The following is a 23469-nucleotide window of genomic DNA, read 5'->3' as shown; positions in this document are numbered from 1 at the left end:
CGGCTTGCACCGACCACAGTGTTGACATGAAATATCCTCACGGGTAGACAGATCATGGGTTAGAGTCCATAGAGTGAAACTCATTTTAAAAGTCAAGCAATATTCTTTTATGATAATAAACTGAATTGAATTTCTTCATTATTTTACCCCTAAATTGACATATTACGGTTATGTAAGGCTCTAAGACAACATAAATTTATATAGTCTCATTAAAACCATTTAAAATTTACTTACATGCATTCATAATAGTTTCTTTTTATATATAAATATCAATCAAATAAGTTCTAACTATAAATAGCTCTGACAGTTTGGGTGCCTTAAAGTTTGAAAACACAAGATTTATTTTTTCTTCTTTCATATTATTGACCTTAATTGAATTCCGTTCTTTTTTTTAACCCTTAAATTGATGTGTTATTAAAAAAAATTATTTAAGACAGTACAAATTTCTGTAATTAATGATGAATATCTTTTAGTTAAAATACTGTATGCTTCTTTTAATTATTTTTTTTAACTCTATTGAATGTCGCAGATCATTAATCTTTACCAATTTCTCTTTACTTTCTATAATATCCTCTTTAATTTTTGTTTTTTGGTATAAATAAGAAAGTGAGTTAGAAATTTGTTTTTTCGATCTCAAAAATAAGAAAAAGCAAACAATCAAATAAAACAAGATGTAGTTCGTATTATTTTAATGCTTTTGGATCTGATGAGAAATTACCTTAGAAATACATCAATTTAATTTTAAATTCTTCAGTATTCCAATTATAAAGAATTTTAATAAATTTCCTTCAACGAAAAGCACTTTTTTATTTGGCATATTTAGCAGTTCGTTGAAATGCCTTCAGTTTAATTTTTTAGTTCCTCAAAACTTCTGAATATTTTGTAAAAGTCAATGAAATATTTATGCATTGTTGAGTTTTCATTATGAAATTACGGTAAAATAACCGACAGCAGTCTGTCCATTCGATTAACCATGAAGTTTATGGTTGGGAACATTTCCTTACCTTTACGAATTTGAAACCGTTTACAACTAGTACAGTTACAAAACCGTAAATGTAAAACTATACAGTTTTGTAACCGCTTACAACTAGCATAGTTTCTAAACCGTAAAAATAAAACTTAAAAGGACATTGCAGATCTATGGATGCTGCGCCATTAGAACGTGAATGATAATTTTTTATTCTTATAAGCTGGGAACACCGAATGAAGAGTGTAGGACACTAGAAACTTTTTATGTCTAGAATGGAATCGAAGAAGTATTGTGGTATCAACGCTGAAATTGAAACCCCCGTCATGAGATTGGCCGATTAGCCCTCCCAGCTACAAGCTGCACGGAACAAAATGGTTTCATAAGATAATAATAATATGGTAAAATAACAATTAAATAAATTGCTATTTCGCAATTTTTATCGAAACATTTCTAACAGCGTGTGGAAGGCTAAGAACATTCTATCAGAAAACATTTTTTTCTTTATTTTTAACTATTCAATAATAAATTTTAAAGATATAATAATGTCCCTAACTGCCGAAAAATGCTTGGCAGATAATGATGTTTCTTTTATTTTTAAGTTTATTTTTTACTATATTTACCTTGACAGACAAAGCACAACAGGAATTTTTATTTAATACAACAGTGTCTGAATTACACTAAATCATTTTCCGAACACTTAAAAATCCCAAGATATCCTACATTATTCAACGCCCAAAGTGTTATAGTTTCGCAATTTCTTAAAGAGAATATTAAAAATAATGGAAAACTTTTAGAGATCATGTTATGCTTTTTTTGATAAATAGTATTTCTGAAACATTAATAAAGTATAGATTCGTTTAATACAAGCAGAATAAAACGAAATGTTTAATTTTTTTCTCTGAAAAATACTAAGCCAATTAGTGTTTATTTGAAAATCATAAAATTTATTTGAAAATTGATTGAATATTAATACACAATTCTATTTCAGGCAAAATTTAGCAATACATTTTTCCCACTTAAGGATTTCTTTGAGGCAAAGATCTTCAAAATTTTGACGTTTACTATTAAAATTAAAAAAGTACTCTTCATTTTTTTTTCTTCCAAAATGGGGAAAACATTGTGCATTTAACTACACTATGATGTAAAATATATTATTTTCAGTTTTTTATTAGATTAGACTTTGTGTAAGAAAACATTTTACATGCATATTTTAATGTTATAATTTTTTGTGATAATTTTTTAATGTTAATTTTAATTTGAAATTTTAAATGAAATATTTCGAAATTTAAAAATTATAACTATTAAATATTCGACTACGAATATTTAGATATTTAACTTTACTTGGTAATGAATTGATGAAATTTAAAAATAGAATTTATATTTTGATATATAAATGCTTTAGAAATTCATTGAAGATAAATAAAACTTAAAAGGACATTGGGTAAGGGTATGTAAAGGTAACAGAAAATAAAGGAAAAAATATCTGTTTTGAAAATATGACGTTATAAGCAAAACGCTACGAAGACTATATCAGAAGAGGATATTTTTATTCAAAATCTATCAAAAATTTTTAATTTCAAAGTATATTTTTACTTGTATATAAAATTATAAACATCAATTCTTTAAAGTTTTTTTACATGCCTCCGCTCCGTAAGGTTGTGAAGGACTTAGTAAGTGCGTGAAAAAGCAAAAAACCATTTATTCAGATTCACTTTTTAGTTTTATATTTTTTACTAGATGTATGGTGATAAGAACTAAAATATTGCAAAACAGAATTTCCTATAAACTGTTACCATAAAAGGGGAAAAATTATCAAATGAATGGTTTAAATAGCATATATTTTAGTAACCAGAATTACGTTGTTTTTTTTTTCAAGCCAGAAATGTTATTACTATACTGTACGTTATTGTTTCCTGAACTTTTTTCTCCATATCGACTTTTTTTGAAAACTGAATTTTAAACCCCTTTGAGAGATTAAAATAATGAACCTGATCAGCTCTATTTATTTTCTAAAACTATGCCCGTTCTGAAAAAGATAAATTCAACTTGAAAACTTTTAAAACCCCATTTCTATGCAAATCGTTATTTCTTATCATAAATCTTATTAAAACCTTTTCTAAATCATGTAAGTACAAAGACTAAACTTTAATGTTGTATTTTTTTCTATTAAATATTCACGTCTTTAATCAGTTTTAGTTCACGCAAATTACTTTAAACATGTTTCACAAGTTTTTTTTTCGTCTTGAAATAACTTTAGATATTTAACTATCAGTTTCTTTTTTTAACTATGACAATTATTTTATAACTTCACTTTTTGCTATTATTTTTAGTATTAACTATTATTTGGTTGCGTTCAGAATAGTAATAAGAAGTTATAATTTCAAAAGGATTTAAATAGAGAATAGTAATATACAGTCATACAGTGATAATTAGTTAAAATTATGACATTTTAATTCAACAGCATTTATTTGCATGTGTTATATTTGCATGTGCTATTTAACTCTAAATAAGTTTAAACATTTTTCATTTTTTAATGAACTCGCTCAAAAGAATCTCCTTATAAACGATTTTTCTTTACAAAGATTTCAGAATAGGAAAGAGTGTATTTCAAATAATTAAAAACTTTAAAAATCTGTTATAAATCATAATTTTAATAAGGATTCAGTTAGAAACAAAATTTAGCAACTAAGGTTAAATTTAGAAATTTCTCATTTTTTTCACTGCTTTTTGTCGTTATATCAAGCTTAATCATATTTGCAATTTACAATAATTAAAACTATTTAGTATTAATTTTGAATATAATTCAACTGTGTTTATATCCAGTGTAAATACACTGTTTTTAGAATTATACTGCTTTTAGAATACACTAAATTTAGAATTTATTGAACATAATATCATTCAAATTTCCTGCGAACTTACTATGATAGTAAGTTGAACGATATGGTTATACCACTTAAATTAATTTTTTTCTTTTTAGGGTTCAGTATCAACGGTAAAATGGTTCAATTTCACACCTTAAGCGAATTTGCTAATTATTACACTGAGAAAAAATAGGGTCAAAAATACTACCAGAATATGGTAAAATTTACCGCATTTCTGACTCTATGAGAACACCAAAAAGCTCGGTAATTTTTACAGAAGCACTTTGGTTATAAATTTGTAAAACTAACAATAAATATGGTTCTATATGATGGTTTCATATGATAAATATGGTTTCATATGATAAAATGTGGTAAATGTGGTTAAATTTGGTAATTTTATCTTAATACCTCTGAACAGGGCCTAAAAACCATTTATTCGGTGATCAATTTACTTTTCAGTTTTGTATTCTTTACTAAATGTGACGTAATAAGAGCTACAATTTTGTAAAACATAATTTCTGGTAAACCATAGTTACCATACAAATAGAAAAATTACCAAATGAATGGTTTAAATATCGTATATTTTTAAAACAGAATTTTAGTTTGTTTTTTTAATTGAAATGTCATTACCATACTGTACGGTAATTTACCAGTTTTTTCTATGCGTATTGTTCAAGATATGGGCTTTATGGTTCAAAATTGAGAAGATTTTGAGTTGAAAAGAAGACAATGACAAAATGATTTGAAAATATGGCTATTGTAATCAGTTCCTATTTAAACGAAATAATTAGTACAAAAACATCAAATAATTCCTATAGAGCATTTTTAATTTTTGATTAGAAATCAAATTATTACATTTCGTGAAACGTTTTCTTCACACAATTGGAAATTCTTATCTTATTATTGCAGCCAACAGTTAATCGACTGTTGAATTGATGTACTTAAGTCATTTTTGGGGCTATAAAAAGGAGGTTTGTTAAGTCAAGGTCGAGGTCCTAAGAAGTTCATTGTTTACCTAAACATATTTCGCACTATTTCCTTTAAAAACTTTCAACACAGCAGGGAATTCTGCCACTAGTAGATTAAATATTGAACTTATCAAGTATCAAATATTTTGATCAAACTTACGATGGCCAGGCAATAGTAATTTTTATTTTTATTTGATTAAAAATCTAGTTTTTATTTTTCATCACGATCTTGTAATTTTTGGTTTTAGTTTGTAAAGAATGTTTAAGCGAATTTGAAATGAAATTTGTTGTTATTTTTTTGTATCTATAATTGAAATAAATTTGATCAAGAAATCTATATAAAAATTAAATATTTTAATCAGTAAAAATATAACAATTGAAGCTGATCGTTTAAACATTTAAAATAGCAATTTTGAAGAATAACTTTACTCGTCCAGAAAAAAGAGTCAATTTTTTATTTGTAAATAATAATTCATATAAATTACTTTATTCATCGAATTTTTTCATTTCACCCAAGTAAAAACGATCAACTTTTATGTCGTTTGTTAATAGAATATTAAAAGGTTTTTTTCTTGCAATCCTTTTTATCTTGTGAAATATTTCAATGCAGGTGCTTCAGGAAATTTCCTTCTTTAAATTAAAATACAGCATTCATACATTTTTTTTGTCAAGTAATGGTTTAAAAGCAACGAAAAAATGAGCAATCAAAAATTTAAACATAATGTCTTAAAATTTAAAAGAAAAAAAAACAAAAAGAAAAGAAACGCACTTTTAATATCAACGCAGAATAGATCTTGAAACAGAAGAAATTTTATGTAAATAAACAGCGAAATGCTTAAAAACACTTTAAGCGAATTCATGTGAGTAAATGACACAAATATAAAGTTCCGCATAGATTGCAGTCTTGATATACAAAAATCAGTCTTTGATGGACAAGAATTTCTCACCGAATCACAATTAGAACGAAGTAAACATAGTTTTTTAAAGACTTGCATAGCATGCAAATAAAAGCTAATAATCTGAATAATTCTAGATCCAATGATTGAACTCAATAATAAGTGCAAACGATATTTTACTCTATGAAATCACACGCAAAAATGCTAGTTCTTTGAATAAACATACATTTTGTTTTCGATGGCTTTGGATTCTTAAGCCATAAAAATAGAAGAAATTAAAATAGAGGAATGGAGGAGGAGCCATAAAAATAGAGGAATAAGCCATAAAATAAAGACAAACTGCCTTGCCAAAACTATTGAGACCACTTTTTCCAGATTGTGACTATTCCCGGTATTTTCAAGAATCTAAATTATTTGAAAAAACATATCTATAGTCTGAGAAAGTACGTTTTTGTGTCTTATTTCATAACTTTTGAGCACTAATTAATACGCATATTTAATAACTAATTATCATGAGCACTAATTAATACGCATATTGTAATCTTTGGTAATTAACACGATTTCTTTTGGCAATCTGCACAGTATTAAAGTTTAATCCAAATAAACATATCACTCCACTTTAAATCCCAACCATGAAAAGTATACATAAGAACAAGCAAAATATTTATTGCAAGAAAAGTTAAGTTGAGAAACTGTAAAACATTGTATATAGTTATATTTTTTAAAATTGTGTTCAATAATTTTTAGCAAAGCATTTTTATGAATGGCAGACGCATATATATATCATTTTCTCTAATGATACAAACTCCTTTATTATCTCAAACGTTTTAACGAATTTTAAACATTCCATTTGAACCTGCTTCATTCTTATCTTCTGAAGGTCAATACAAACTGCGTGGGGTTTAAAGAATGATTTTTGCAATTGACACTTCCGTCATACGGTTTTAAATCAGCTTTCGATTCACGTTAACGGTCATTATATAATCTATAAGAAATATCATAGAATAATCAATATTTTTTTATTCATTAAAATTTTTTTATACTTATATTAGGAAAAGGTCTTTATTTTTACTAACTATTTTGAGTATTTCTTTCATAGCACCTTAATAGCAGCATAAATCAATTATATTTTAAAATATCACTTAAAGTATCAGAGTCAAAATTCTAAATCATTTGAAGCAAACTTCTGCATTGAGTTACCCAAAGAAGTCTATTAAGATTCTACACATCTCTGTATCCGGTTAATTTTTTCCCTCCATCTTATTAGATTAATACTGCGTGTGCATGTATATATATATATATATATATATATATATATATATATATATATATATATATATATATATATATATATATATATATATATATATATATATATATATATATATATATATATATATATATATATATATATATATATATATATATATATATATATATATATATATATATATATATAGTGACGAAGAGCGATACAAAATCTCTCTTAACTGCCTTTTCTGAGATTAATCAAGTTATTAAAAACTTAAACTTAGGTAGTTCAACGTAGCTAAGTATTTTCAACAAAAGTATTTCCATAATTATCACACGGAGAAAACAATTCTGGTAAAATTACCAGAATTGTTCGGTATGGTAATAGCATTTCTGGTAAAAAAAAAAGAGCATAGTTATGGTTAATAAAATTAAAATATGCGGTATTTAAAACATTCACTTGGTAATTTTTTCGTCCATACGGTAATGGTTTATCGAAAATTATGGTTTTCAAAATTATAGTTCTTATTACAAAACATTTTGCAAAAAGTATAAATCTGAAAAATAAATTAAACCAAATAAATGGTTCTTATGCCATGTTTAAAGGTATCCTGATAAAAATAAAAAATTTTACCACATTTTCCAAATTTTATCACATATTATAAAACCATATTTAATTGCTATTTTTACGAAAAGCATTACCAAAGCACTTCGTTAAAAAGTTTTGGTGTTCCTACATAACCAGAAACACATTAAATTTTACCATATTCTGGTAATTTTGACCATACTTTTCTTGATCACACAAGCCATGTTTTAAACAGCAAATCAATTAATTTTTTCAATTCGCAGACTATTTTTTACATATCATTGCATATCATTAACTCTTATTCTATCCTTAATTTTCAATGTAAAAAAACTAATGAATCTAGATTAAAACATTCCAATATATTCGTTTACATGATTTTTCCTAAGGGTAAAAAGAATTTATTTCAGTTATCTATGATAACGCTCTTGGAGGTATTCAGATAAAGAAGAAAAATAATAATCCATGCTGTTAATATTTCTATTTTAACAAGTAATCAACGGTAAAAGATGTCAATAACTTTATCGTGAATAAAAACAGTTATCCAAATCAAGCATTAATTCTGATTTATTTTTTGCAACCCAGACATCTTGGGAAACGTAGACAGTGTTTCCATAACTCAAAACTTAAAAGCAGGGCTATCCTGAACTTTTAACCTTTGTACCGTTAGTTTTGGTTCGAAACACGGCTTGCATCGATTTTCAAGAACCCTTCGAGTTGTTCTAATACGCTTTTTCATCTTCATCACACTGCATGTAGGCGACGTAATAGGACGTAAAAAATTAAAACAAAATAAATATAATAAAGGCAAGAAAAAAAACTAATACTATGCGGTCAAAAGGATGGCGAGAATACAAATTAATTCTATGGCACCTTACTACGTTTTTCTTCTTCATTGTAAAATCATTGTAAAAATGTCTGTTTCCTTTTTTATGTTGTCATCTAACATGTCAAATTCTTCACGAGAGGGCATCTCTTCTTTCTTTTCTTTTCCTTTTTCACTTGAGCTTATTTACCTTATTTTTTCTTCGTCTATTTTTTTTTTCTCCCAAGGGTGAATCTTTTGAAATTTTCCCCATTTTAATGAAAAAAGCGATTTAGCTGTTTTATGCTTAATAGCATTTTATATCTTTACATTTTCTATTTTATTTCTTATTTTATTTTATTACATATTTCATTATAGTTTTTGTATTTTGCATTTCAATGCATTGATACATTTATATTTGTATTAAGTATTAAATGCGAGGGCAACATTTTCTCCAAATTTCTATTTATAATTAGATATTTTGAACTCTAAGTAACTAAACATTTGTCAAATAGATTACCGGCTTTTGCCAGTTTTGTGATTAAATGCGAGGGCAACATTTTCTCCAAATTTCTATTTATAATTAGACATTTTGAATTCTAAGTAACTAAACATTTGTCAAATAGTTTACCGGCTTATGCCAGTTTTGCAAAGTTGGAATATTATTGTGACACTTTAACATTTTTAAACTGTTTAAAACATTAAATTTCATCAAATATTAGTCATTTATTAAAATTTTAAGAGTATTTCCTTTAACCCGTTAATCCTCAAAGTTCTTTCTTTCGTGTACTTTTTTAAAAAACATGAAAACTGGTGACTTAATTATTTTATTTTTTAAATTTCTTTTGGTGAATGTAAGATATTCGTATACATCATAATATATTAATAATGCAAATAATCATATATTTAGATCTGAAATATTTTTTTAAAATAAACTTAGTTTGTTACGTTTGAAATTATCAACTTAGCTAAAGTCCTGATTCCCAATTACTTCTTTTTTTTTTAATAAAAGGGATTTTTCACATCATTACTAAGAGTTACGCAAGCGTAACTTCAGCGGGGTATGGGTTAAATAACGCTAATTTTTTCGAAACAAACAAAAGAAATATTAAAATAAACAACGTCTTTGATTTGTAGTCTATGAGTGGAATGATTAACGGCAGACTACCCTAACTTAGTTTAACTATCTATGTTTCAATTCAGCTTTTGGTATTTATTTTTTAAACTATTTTAGTTATAATACTACTATAGTAGTATATACGTTTGGTATATACTAAATACTTAGCTAAAGTCCTGATTCCCACTCACTTCTGTTTTTTAATAAAAGGGATTTTTCACGTCATTACTAGGTGTTAAGCAAGCGTAACTTCAGCGGGGTATGGGTTAAATAACGCTAATTTTTTCGAAACAAATAAAAGAAATATTAAAATAAACAACGTTTTTACTTTTAGTCTATGAGTGAAATGATTAACGGCAGACTAACGCTAACTTAGTTTAACTATCTAAGTTTTAATTCAGCTTTTGGTATTTACTTTTTAAACTATTTTAGTTATAATACTACTATAGTAGTAAATACGTTTGGTATATACTATTAAATAAGATTTCAATATCTAGTGTTTGGTATTTACATGGAAACGTTCCCAAGCTAACCTCATAGAATTCAATAAAATTTTTAAAGGTGTTAGAAGAACTTATAAATAAACGATATCCAAAAAATTAACTGCTAAAATTCATTAGGAGGGGAGTAAAATATTATTGAAAATCCAGTTATGGTTACTAAAATCATACAGTTATCAAAACTTGGAAATTTTTTGCATTCAAAATCTAAAAATTCTGAATATAAAAATCATTATACGACATACACACCATGTCGAAAATATTTATCGGTTATGACATGAACATTTTAAAGTTACTAATAATTAAAAAGATTTTTAGAAAAAAAATCGAGTTTTAAAAAATGAACAGTTCTAGTAACAAGGCTTTTCAACATTAAAAAATGAGGCTTTCTAATTTCCTTAACTTATAAGAAAAAAATGGTAAGAATGCACTATTAAATTTCAAAATGCAAAGTTCAAAGTGTTCAGTATGAAACAAAATATAACATTTAGCCTCCAGCTAATTCGTTTATATTCTTGTAAAGAGTCTATTTAAATCCGATTTCAAATAGTTTGGAATGCAAAATCACTCTCCAACAAACTTAAAATCACACAATGAAAACTTGGATTACTGGATATTGGAAATTGGCGTTTTTCTTTGAATTCTCGTCACGCAAGGTTGCGTTTAGAGTTAAAAATGGCGATTTTTATTAATTTCTTATAGCTTTATAGTTGTAATTTAGTAGCTAATATTCAGACTATGGATTTTCTATCCATTCTTCTAATGCCTGTAAAAATTTTCATCGAATTCTAGGAGTTTAGCTTAGGGGCGTTTTCTTGTTACTACTTGAAACCATTTTTGTTAGTTTTAAAAATATAATGTTAAAAAATTAACAAAACGAAACTTAATAACTTAAAACTATATGTCATTAAAAATTAGCTTGTGAATTATTCTTAAAAATAAATCATTTATAATTTTAAATAGTTCAGTAAAAAAATTAATGCTCTAATAATCATATTAAGAAAATTGATGTTAGTTTAATTTTGCTTTTAAAAAAATTTCTTATGATTAATAAAGAAACTTCAATTAAAACAAAATCTACCTTGACGGGAATATACATTTAACTTGTTTCAGCATTTCAAACACAGTAAATTGGTGTAAACATTTTAATTTCTAAAATGTAAATCTCAATAGAAACTAAAATTAAAATGATAAAAATATAAAATTTGTAAAGAAAAAAATGCCATTTATACAATATAAGCTACACATGTATTTCCGAAAACGATAATAGTATCTTGAATACTTGTTAAAAATAATTTTACTGTTGAAACTGCAGGAAAAAGAAAAGAATTAAAACTTGAACACCTGATTAAAAATTATTTAACTGTTGAAACTGTTGGAAAAAGAAACGAATTAAAACATATAATCTCCAAATGCAATGTATTGATTGACGCAATCCATAATAATAAATACGATATAAAATAAAACAGAGAACGAGTGATTGCTTATTCGTCGCAAGGAATAGAAACCAGAAATCAAATCAGAATCAAGCGATTGCATTAAAACATGTACCATTCCGTCAAATAGTGTAAACGGTTTTTAATCAGATAAAAAAATTTCCAAATATCTGGATTTTGAGAACGTATAAATTGAAAAATGTTAATGCTTTTTGGTGAACCATGAACGAGTTGCAAATTTTGCTATAGTATTTGGCTATCACACAACAAATAACAGGTCAGAAACAACCCCAGCATAAACTAAAAAGACATTCATGAAGTATTTGAGAATTTACGTTTCGTCAAATAAATCACCTGTAATTTTGTGACGAAATGATTGTCAAAAATATCCACTTTCATTTCATGGATTGCTGAATGTGTAAAGTGAGCGTTCATTCCTGAGAATGCAAAAGGAAGAAAAAAAATATGAATACTACTTTCAAGCATTTTTCAAAAAAAACTTTACATTTTGATTCAAAACATAATGACTGATAAGTAAGGATTTCCTTGTTTATCATAAAACACTGCAACAAGGCCACTAGACAACCTTGAAAAAAAAGCTGATGGGTAGATCCCATTCAATATTCTCTTTTTATCAGAATCATACGCACTATGCCCCTATAGAAAACGGCTATGTTTGAACTATATTGTTATCATGTTCCACCCCGTTGACTTTCTTATATCTTTGCATCTGTGTCGAGATAACGGTTCTCATATAATAAAAAAATTTTAATGAGGTAAATACTAAAACCGAGAAAAATACGGAGAAAATAGATATTAACGGTTGACAATAAAAGAATTAAGTTTAATTGCTATGCAAGTCACAAAACGATTAAAATTAACTACGTTTTCAGCAGAGAGAAAGTTAAATGGTACATCAATTAATATTGCCTTTCTTGTGGTTTTAGTATAAATGAAATCTTATCCAATAGTTAATGCATTTCTTAAAGATTTCCTTCAGATGCAAGTATTCAAATACAACGTTATCTGTTGATTATTGTCTTGCGTGCAAGCATTGCTATAATGAATAAAAACACTTCGTGACCTTCACAATGTTGAGTTCTTTGAAAACTGCTTCTTATAATAACTGAAAATCTTCATTATTTAATAAGTGGTTTATGTTTGTTTTTTTTTAAACTTAGGCAACTGAAGTAAATCACTTGTTAATGAATAACGACCGGCTATAAAAATTTTGTTCTTTGATTTTACCACAATTAGTTATAACAATTCTTCCTTGAAGTAATTCTGCAAAAATTTTTAAGTATAGTAATTTTTTAATATCTTTAAAGATTATTACAAACATAAGTAGCTATTACCAGTTCAAGTTTATTTAGTTGCCTTATTCATTATCTGAAATTTAATTTGAGAATATAAACTATAATGTCCAATAGTTTTTTTAATAATTTTTTTCTCAAACAAGGATCATTTTATCGCAAGCATTTACAATTTGCAAATTTTTAGTTTAAAATAAAAATTTATAATTATCAGAAAACTTTATTTTGTTAAGTTTAGATTATCTAACTTTACAATTTCTAATTTAAAATTCTTAATTTTCCGTTCATATAGTAACGGTTTATCGAAAATTCCGGTTTTCAAAATTATAGTTACTGTTACCACACATTTACTATAAAATACGAAGCTGAAAATTAAATTTAACCAAATCAAAAATTGTTATGCCATGCTCTAAGGTATCATGATAAAGTTACCAAATTTTATTACGTATTATAAAACCATATTTAATTTTTAATTTTACCAAATCTTTATCAAAGCGCTTCGGTAAAAATTACCGAACTTTTTGGTGTTCCCATAGAGCCAGAAACACGGTAAATTTTACGATATTCTGGTATTTTTGACCAAAAAATTTTTTCTCAGTGTGAACAGAAGCTAAGCCTTTAGGGGAAATGAGCATTAAAAGCCACAGCCTGATTTATGCATTTCTGTATCAACCGTATAAAGCAAGAAATAAAATTTCAATTAAATTTCCATAACTCTCAAATAATACATTCTACCAGAAAAGGTAATCCAAGTCAAAGGTAATTTTTAATTTTACCAAATCTTTATCAAAGAGCTTCGGTAAAAATTACCGAACTTTTTGGCGTTCCCATCGAGCCAGAAACACGGTAAATTTTACGATATTCTGGTAGTTTTAATCAAAAAAAAATTTCTCAGTGAGAACAGAAGCTAAGCCTTGAGGAAAAATGAGCATTAAAAGCCACAGCCAGATTTATGCATTTCTATATCAACTGTATAAAGCAAGAAATAAAATTTAAAATTTCAATTAATTTTCTATAACTCTCAAATAATACATTCTACCAGAAAAGGTAATCCAAGCCATGTTTCTTAACTTCTTAAGCTTCCTTTGTTTCAAATCACCATTTCCGTAAGTGTTCAAAATTTAATTGAACATCAATGATAACTATTAAGTCATACATAATAATGTCTCTCATGTCCGAAATAAAGATTGAGCACTTACAACCTGCGATCATGGTCCGATATATTTGTAAGAAAAGTGAATTGACCGAGCTTTATTACTTCCCGCCTCTGTATAATCCCTTTAATTGAGGCTTTGTCGATGATTACTTTGACAACCTGTTATTAAGACCATTGTTATCAGTTACAGAACTACAAATAACAGATAACGTTCATGTTTTTCGCTTAACAATGACCTCTGATGTCATGATACAAGGCTTGAAGGATTACCTGTGCTGATGGCGTTAATGGTGAATGTCGGCCAGCACTGAGCTATTTAGCAATGTTCATCAATCTAACCTCCAGATTGGTTTAATAACAAGTTAGGGTGCATTAAGACCATTGTAAATCAGTAATTCCGGAAGTGTCATTACTTTTATACATCATTACATGCAATTTGTCCAGTTATTTACCTTTGTAGATGGTATATTCTGATCACCTTTCAACGGTATTATTTAACGATTCATTCTCTGTGTAACTATGTCATGGTGCTTACTGGAATACAAATGTTTATTTTAAAACTTAATGCAAGTAATGATAAAAACTACAGAAATAATTACGAATAAAGTCACAATTTTATACTGAAATATACGAAGGTTTCAAAAGTTTAATATTCTAATGTAAGTAATGATAAAAACTACAGAAATAATTACGAATAAAGTCGCAATTTTATACTGAAATATACGAAGGTTTAAAAAGTTTAATATTCTTAATATAAGTAATGATAAAAACTACAGAAATAATTACGAATAAGATCACAATTTTATGCTGAAATATACGAAGGTTCCAAAAGTTTAATATTCTTAATATAAGTAATGCTAAAAACTACAGAAATAATTTCGAATAAAGTCACAATTTTATACTGAAATATACGAAGGTTTCAAAAGTGTAATATTCTTTTTAATTTAGTAGACTGTTTCATTTTAAAAATTTATTTACTAAAGTTTCACTATTTTAGTGAAATGGGAAAAAAAATAAGTAATCATATTATTTTGTAATTATAAGTATAATAGTTAAAGCATCGATATCAAGACAAGTTAAAATTACACCTGCTAATTTTATACTGAACCACACAGTTTTATACTGAAATATACGAAGGTTTCAAAAGTTTAATATTCTTTTTAATTTAATAGACTGCTTCCTTTTTAAAAAAAATTATTTAAAATTCACTATTTTAGTGAAGTGAAAAAATAAGTAATCATATTATTTTGTAGTTATAAGTATAATAGTTAAAGCATCAATATCAAGACAAGTTAAAATTACACCTACTAATAGTTCCATTATATTTAAAAATTAATAGCAGAATATTAATTATTTCATTTAGAAAACTACTAGAGCTTTATAAAATGAGATAAAATTACTTTTAGTTGAAAATTTTAAACAGTAAATATTTGAAAAAATATTAAAGCAAAACTTTACTGATATATCTTTATTAAATTTTTGCTAATTTTAGCAATATATTAATGCTTACCTACTTTTTTTACAAACTTCTTTGACAATTTAAGTTATGTAGAATCCTTGTAGGTTAGGTATTTATTTTACCTTTTCTATGTTGCTTATTGCACATAGGATATCGAAGGATTTCTAATTTTTCTATTTCATTTGCTCAAATAAATGTTACAATTTGATTTATTAAACTATCAATATTTTATTATTATTGAGTAGCTATTGTTTTTCAATAAACGTAAAAAAGTCATTAAAAACATAGCATTGATTCTGCTCTTTTTAATATAATTCAGTATAACTCGTTTTTTTTCAATATTTTTGAAGAAAAATGCACAATTTTTTCTATTAAGTGTATACCACTTTTAAGGAATGCTGTTTTTTTTGCTATAAATAATGAAAATTCAATTATACTATAATTTCCAAACAATAATATAAACAGATAAACGCGTAAAAAATTTATTAAAATACACATTATAGTAATAATAAAATAAATATTATGACCACAAATACACACTTCAGCAATTATAAGAAAATTTAGAAAGTAGCGTTATTCATCATTTCTGATTAATAAAAATTGACTGGACCCATTTTAATTTACAATTTTAAACAAGTATTTCCAAATAAGTATTTTTAATGAAGTGCAAAATTCACTAGAGTCATCATCTTATCTTTTATTTTAACCGAAATACACACCGAGGACGAAAAAATGTATGGTCAAAACTACCAAAATATGGTATAATTTACAGTGTTTCTGCACTACGAAAACCCCAAAAAGCTAAAAAAATTTACCAAACCTCCTTAGTAAAAACGTTAGGTAAAATTAACAATAAAATATGGTTTCATTATAATGCTATTTGGTAGTAAATGTAGCAAAATGTGATAATTTTCTCGTGATATTTTAGAGCCATAAAACCATAAAAACCATTTATTCGGTTAAATTTAATTTTCAGTTTTGTTTTAATTTTGCTAAATGTGTGGTAGTAATAACTGTAATTTTAAAAACCAAAAATTCCAGAAGGAAGTGCTACTATGTGAGCGGAAAAAAGGACAAAATGTTTAAATGTCATTTTGGTTTTATTACCGGACTTATGGTTGTTTTACCACAAATGTGATTGCCATATAAGTGCTGTAACTTAATCAGATTTTTTTTTCTCCGTGCACTACTGAATTTTATTTGTTAAAAGCTAATCTTACCAGTCTTTTTTAAGATGCTGCGAAGATACATAGATATTTTTACGAACTACAAATGATGTTGATTATTTTCAAGCTACAGTTATCACAGGAAAAATCATGTTATTTACAAACAGTTTGTAACAGAAGTTGTTACACATGACGTAAGCATCAATTAAGCCAACTTTTGACGATGGTATTGTAATCACTCGAGTATTGAAAAGCTTAGTTGTGTGAGATGATTGTAAACAACAATCCTACCGTTTCGAACACGGCACAATGATAAAAACGGGAAAGTTCATTTCTTTTTTTAACTGAACTTATTTAAAGATTTACTTGCCTCAGTAACTGTTCCACAAATTAACTTTCACATGACTTTTAACATGTATTAATGTTTAAAATATTTATGTCCAGTATGTTTAAATTTATGCAAACCTAAATTGATAAACTTAGTATACTGTAAAAAATTCCGTATCAAATTATGGTAAAATGAACCGGCATCCAGGAAGTCGTACATTTTGCTATACACTGATAAAAAGTATTGTCAAAACTACCAGAATATAGTTAAATTAACCATGTTTTTGGCTCTATGAGAACACAAAAAAACTCTGTAATTTTTACCGATGCGCTTTGGTAAAGATTTTGGAAATATTAACTATAGAATAAAGTGTTATAACATGTGATGAAATTTAATAAATTATTTAAATTTCTTAGAGAATGGCATAAAAACCATTTATTCGCTTATATTTACTTTCCAGTTTTGTATTTTTTACTAAATGTGTGGTAATTTGAAAAATCAAAGTTTCCCATAAAAAAACATTACTAAATGAATAGTTAAAAATTGCCATACATTTTGGTTTCATTAGCAGAATTATGTTGTTGTTTTTCTTACCAGAAATGTCATTACCATACAGTAAGGTAATTTTACCAGAATTTTTTTCTCCGTGAAAAATCTATTTTTATCGTAAAATTTTACGGAAGAAATTTATATTATAATTTTAATTACTTAGATATTTTTAAATTTTATATTATTTAGATATTATATTTTAATTTGCTTTCATTAAATGGAAACTTTTGTTTTCAATTTTGATTTATAGTTTAAAGGGAAAGAAAGGAAAAAATATGTAATTTTAAAATAAAAAATGTATTTACTAAATGGTAATAGAAAAAAAATTTGAAGATAAATTAAAGTTTGAGTAATTTTTATAAAAGCATATCTAAAATTGTATATGAAAATAAATAATTTTTTTTTTTATAAAAATAAACAAATCATTCTGAAAATTAATATTTTAAGTTACATAAAATATAAGCGTAGCTTATTTTAAAGTAAATTTGTTTTCAAAATGTCCCACAGATGATTCATGTATTAGTTTTATACATTTAATAATTGATACAACGGCACAAAAAAATTCAAAAAGTTCTATATATTTTTTTTAAAAATTTATTCTTCTTCTGTTAACACTTTTAATTCCGATCGCGCTGTATTACGTGACGAAATTCTTTCTTACAATTTGTGTCAATAGAACATATTAAATGGTTGTAACTATTTTTGCAGAAAATTTTATCTTTTTTCTTGAGAATAATACATTTATCATTAAAATAAGCTTACTGTAAAATTTGAAAACTAAAATGGTTGATAAAATAAGAATATTTGACTTTTATTTAATCTTTACAGATTACCACTCTTCAATGATAGATACAATATAAACATCTGAACTCGGTTGATAAAAAGCGTGTTAAAGACTGAGAAAAATAAAATAAATTTTTTATGGTTACAACCGACCACAATTTTTAAGTTCTGTTTCAAATGCATATGTAAAATTTGTTTTCAAGAGTAAATTTTTAAGGAATGACATTAAAAAATAGTTTTCAGTTTTTCTTTTTAAAAAATTCACGTTAAGCAAGTTATCTTAGAAATTTTAATAAGCATATTTTCTATTTTAAGTATTACAAATCTTATACATTTATCAGACATTGATGCATAGTTAGTATTCGTCGAGGTAAAAAAGCATTTAAAAGCCAAGGTAAGTAAAAAAAGACTTCTTATTCATTATTTCAAAGAAAAAACATATTTCTGGATTTTAGAAAGGACTTTTAATTATAAAGTAAGTATAATTTATCAGCTTTAAAATTTTAAGTAAACAAACTAAAAAACTGTATAATAGATTTGTATAGAAAAGAAACAATTCTATTAATTGTAGTCATTTATAATTCTTATTTCCGAAAAATTTAAATCAGTAGTCATGTTTTCATTTTAAGATTATAGATCACAGTAAGTATTAATATATGTTACTATCGAAACTTAGTAAACCTGCTTACTACTTTTTAAAACTTTTTTCTTACTTAAAAAAGAATACTTTTTATAATTTAATCCATTTCTATATCATGAAAATTATTAATAGAATACCGTTGGTGTTTGAATGTATGCCCACATCATTATATCAAATGTGACAGAAAGTGAAATTTTATTGCCATCTTGTATATCGACTTTGAAGTGCAAAAATATTGAAAGGAAATTTTTCTTGTCTTTAGGATTTAAAAGAATTTTGAAGGTTTGTGAAATTTTTTCTTTTAATTTAAAACAAACTAATTTTGGGTTTCATTATGCTTGTTTATTATAAAGCATGCTTCATAATATGATAAATATAGTAACGCGCATTTTGGCACGCGCAAAGTGCCAAAGCAACATTCTTAAAGTACCTTTCTGTAAAATATCATCATATAGTTCATATATCATATAGTTTTCATATCATCTGTTAAGTTTTAAAATGTTAAATTGATATCTTATTAAACATTTTGAGAAAATTTTTTGATTTAAGTTCACTAGATTGAGTTATATATTTATTGATTTCTGCTGCAATAAAAGCTAAAAATTTCCTGCATTTTTGTTATTAGTTTATTTTATCAAAGCTTAATAATACTTCGTAAATGCATAAATTTAAAAGCTGGTATAGTTCTAATATTATATATAATCAAAGCATAGTTTTAATTTGATAATTTTTATATAAATTGTGTATAACATATTTATTTAAAATTCATATAAACGACTTGTAGAAGTCACAAAAATAAATACCGTTACAAATTTTGATGCATGATTTTTTTTAAATTATGTAAGTTTATTAAAACTTTGTATAGAATTCTTTTTTTTCATGCTATTCATAACCAATATGCGTCATATTCCCATTTACTTGAATTAAAATACGTAATAATGGAAGAAAAGAGCATTATAAACATATTATTATAGGTAATTTTTAATTTAATTTTTATAGCAAATATTATTTCACAATAAAAAATTTTAAGATTTAGGATGAAATGCATCTTAATAAAACTAAGTTTACTATTCAATTATTAATAATATAAATGATCATGCTATAAATAATAATAATATAAACATTTGGTTATAATATGACGCATGATGTTTTCAATTCATCTGTGTAAGTGGTTGATGAAATGACACAACGTGGTTAACGCGCATCCAAAAAAGAAAAAATTAAACTTTTCAAGAGACAGATTAAGTGCTTTTATTTCTTCGAGTAGAGTTAAATATAAAGGTCTTAAGATTTCGTGTATTTATTTAACTTAATCTCTTAACCTCTCACTTACTTTGAGAAAAGAAGTATGGTTAAAAAAAAAAAAACAGAATATGGAAAAATTTCTCATGTTTCTGACTCTATGGGAACACCCAAAAGCTTTGTAATTTTTACCAAAGTGCTGTGATAATGATTTTGGTAAAATACGATAACAATAAATATGACAAATACAAAAAATGTGATAAAATTTTGTAAACGTGGTAAAATTTGGCAATTTTACCATGATACCTTAACATGGTATAAAAACCATTATTTGGTTCCATTTATTTTTCGATTTTGTATTTTTTACTAAATGAGTGGTAAAAAGAACCAAAATTGCCAGTAAGCTGATATTGTATGAACGAAAAATTATCAAATGAATGGTTTAAATACCGAATATTTTGGTTTTTATTATCAGAATCAGGGTACTACTTTCTTACCAAAAATATTACCATACCAGGGGTCGGTTCAGATATTCTGTTTTTGTAAAATTGTGAAAAAATTACTCGTAATTTGTGAATATAAAATAAACGTTAAGTCACTTTCTTTCAACCAGGTTCCTGCTTTTATGAATTTGTGCAAATAGGGTTCGGTTATTGCAGAAAACTTTTTCAACGAGTTTTTAAATTGTAAATATATTCAAGATTATGCTCAGCACTGTAAAATTATAATAAAAAAAATTAAATTTTCACAAATAAACAGCAATTGCTGCTCCTAAATTAGAGATGCAACATACAAATATTTGGTTTTTAGCCTATACTGCTCAACACAGAATATTAATTTCGGACGAATAATGGAAGAAGCGTCTGCTGAAGACAAAACTTAGTTCGTTTATCTTTCTTGGTTTCCCCACTGGGAAGGGTTTATTCGATTGACAAAACAATAAAGAAGATAAACAAATTTGTGAAGGGTCCGATTAAAAGAAAAATCATTTTGTGAAGGGTCCGTTTTTAAGGTGAAATATTTTGTGAAGGTTCCGTTTTAATAAAAAGATATTTCGTGAAGGGTCCGTTAACGAACCCAAATTCCTTCCAAACAAACCCCTGCATACAGTATAATAATTTTACCAGAATTTTTTTCTCCTTGTGCTAAAGCACTTTAAAGTTCGTTTCTTTTTTTTGGGGGGGGGGGAATCACAGCCTTATTGCTTAAATTCATTAATAATACAGACAGAGAAACAAATTTTTTTCTTTGTATTTGGAACTGTTTAATATTTTAATGTAAGCAATAATATTTTTCGATACTTAGTTAATTTTTGGAAATGTCACCACCCCCTAAAGTAAACATGATTTCAAAATTAATTTTTGTTCAAGAAAAAAAACTTTTTTCAAGATGAAATTGTTAAATTCTTGTTGAGAAACAGCAATAACTGAAATCGAGACGAAATCCAAACACATTTTCTTCTTTGTTTGGTCGAGTCGCATTTATCTCATCGCTTCATTCATCTTGTTAAGCGTTTTCTCGCATCACTGAGAAGCGAAATGAAATAACGGAGAAAACGCAACTTTTTCTTTCTCTTCTTATTGTATTCAATTTGTTAAATCGACCATTTGAGTGTTACTACTTTGAATACCAAGTACTGGATTAACGGTTTTCACTAAATTCCTGCATTTTATTCTCGTGTTTTTGGTTCGAATTGTTTACTAACTAGTTTCTTCTCTCGTTAATCTTCAACTATGACCACTGGCTTTATATAGAGCGTAGCACCTATTAACTTCATGAATATAAAAATTGGATTTGACGAAGATTTTAGCTTGTAATGGAAGAATAATGAGAGATTATTATAATCCTTTAATTTCTGGTAATTGAAATTAACGAGCTTTAAACTTTCTAAAAATGGTAAAAGATTTGTAACTGAATAACTAAGTAGAAAAGAGAAATAGTTGCACCATTTTACGAAACATTAACTTTTTATAGTTTTCTGTTTTTATTTTAGAAATGAAATTACCTTAACTGACTTAGTTTAAGAATCTTCAATTGAGATTTCTTTTAAATGTAAATACAAAATATTTGGTTAAATTAAATTTATAATTGAAAATAAAAATTGGATTTGACGAAGATTTTAGCTTGTAATGGAAGAATAATGAGAGATTAGTATAATCCTTTAATTTCTGGTAATTGAAATTAACGAGCTTAAAACTTTCTAAAAATGGTAAAAGATTTGTAACTGAATAACTAAGTAGAAAAGAGAAATAGTTGCACCATTTTACGAAACATTAACTTTTTATAGTTTTCTGTTTTTATTTTAGAAATGAAATTACCTTAACTGACTTATTTTAAGAATCTACAATTGAGATTTCTTTTAAATGTAAATACAAAATATTTGGTTAAGTTAAATTTATAATTGAAAATAAAAATTAGATTTGACGAAGATTTTAGCTTGTAATGGAAGAATAATGAGAGATTAGTATAATCCTTTAATTTCTGGTAATTGAAATTAACGAGCTTTAAACTTTCTAAAAATGGTATAAGATTTGTAAATGAATAACTAAGTAAAAAAGGGAAATAGTTGCACCATTTTATGAAACATTAACTTTTTATAGTTTTCTGTTTCTATTTTAGGAAAGAAATTACCTTAACTGACTTATTTCAAGAATCTTCAATTGAGATTTCTTTTAAATTTGAATAAAAAATATTTGGTTAAGTTAAATTTAATTTTTAATAATCAAACCAAATACAATATCATTGGAAATTTTTTTAATGTTGGAAAATAAGAGCTTTCCGCGCGTAGAAAAAAAATTCCGGTAAAATTACTGTACCACAAGGTAAAAACATAATTCTGGTTAATAAAACCAAAATATTTATACGGTATTTAAACCATATATTTCCTTATTTTTCTAGTCATATGGTAACAATTTACCGGAAATTCAGGCTTTTAAAAATATAGTTCTTATAATCACACATTTAGTAAAAAACACAAAACTGCAAAGTATATTTAACCGAAAAGTTATTTTTATGATATGCTTTAAGATATCATAGTAAAATTACTAAATTTTACTACATTTCCAAATTTTATCTCATATTATAAAACCATATTTTATTGTCAATTTTACCAAAATCATTTCTAAAGCGGAAAAATTATCGAGCTTTTTAGTGTTTCCATAGAGTTAAAAACTAGATAATTTTTAATATATCCTGGTATATTTCAGTACGTAGTACTACAAATTTTCCATACAAATTTTGAAAAGCGAAAATATATCATGAAATTTTTAGAATTGAAAAATATCTAACATCTAAAATGAAAATCTAAACTTGATATACAACAAATGAAACAGCAATTTACTTCTATATTCAATTTTGATTAACTTACTCAATTTTTCTAGCCAGTTATAAATGAACTAAACAATGTTTCATATTAAATATTAATAATAAAATGCTAAAAAAAATAT

At 25.8% G+C, this 23469-nt stretch overlaps 1 protein-coding gene across 3 annotated transcripts in view; it reads left to right on the top strand.

The window, feature by feature from the left end:
- Positions 1 to 23469, top strand: part of LOC107440903 (uncharacterized) — a 134539-nt gene that overhangs the window by 22159 nt on the left and 88911 nt on the right. The window contains exon 2 of one of the 3 annotated variants that reach the window (XM_087156161.1): positions 18914 to 19063. The exons of the other annotated variants lie outside the window; for them this stretch is intronic. The gene's annotated coding sequence lies outside the window, so the exon portion shown is untranslated. The remainder of the gene's footprint in view (positions 1 to 18913; positions 19064 to 23469) is intronic. 3 annotated transcript variants of the gene reach the window in all.

Source organism: Parasteatoda tepidariorum, chromosome 12, assembly GCF_982258835.1.
Source record: "Parasteatoda tepidariorum strain Cologne lab strain chromosome 12, Ptep-v5.0, whole genome shotgun sequence".
NCBI classification, from domain to species: Eukaryota; Metazoa; Arthropoda; class Arachnida; order Araneae; family Theridiidae; genus Parasteatoda; species Parasteatoda tepidariorum.
This window is presented reverse-complemented; position numbering and strand designations above follow the sequence as displayed.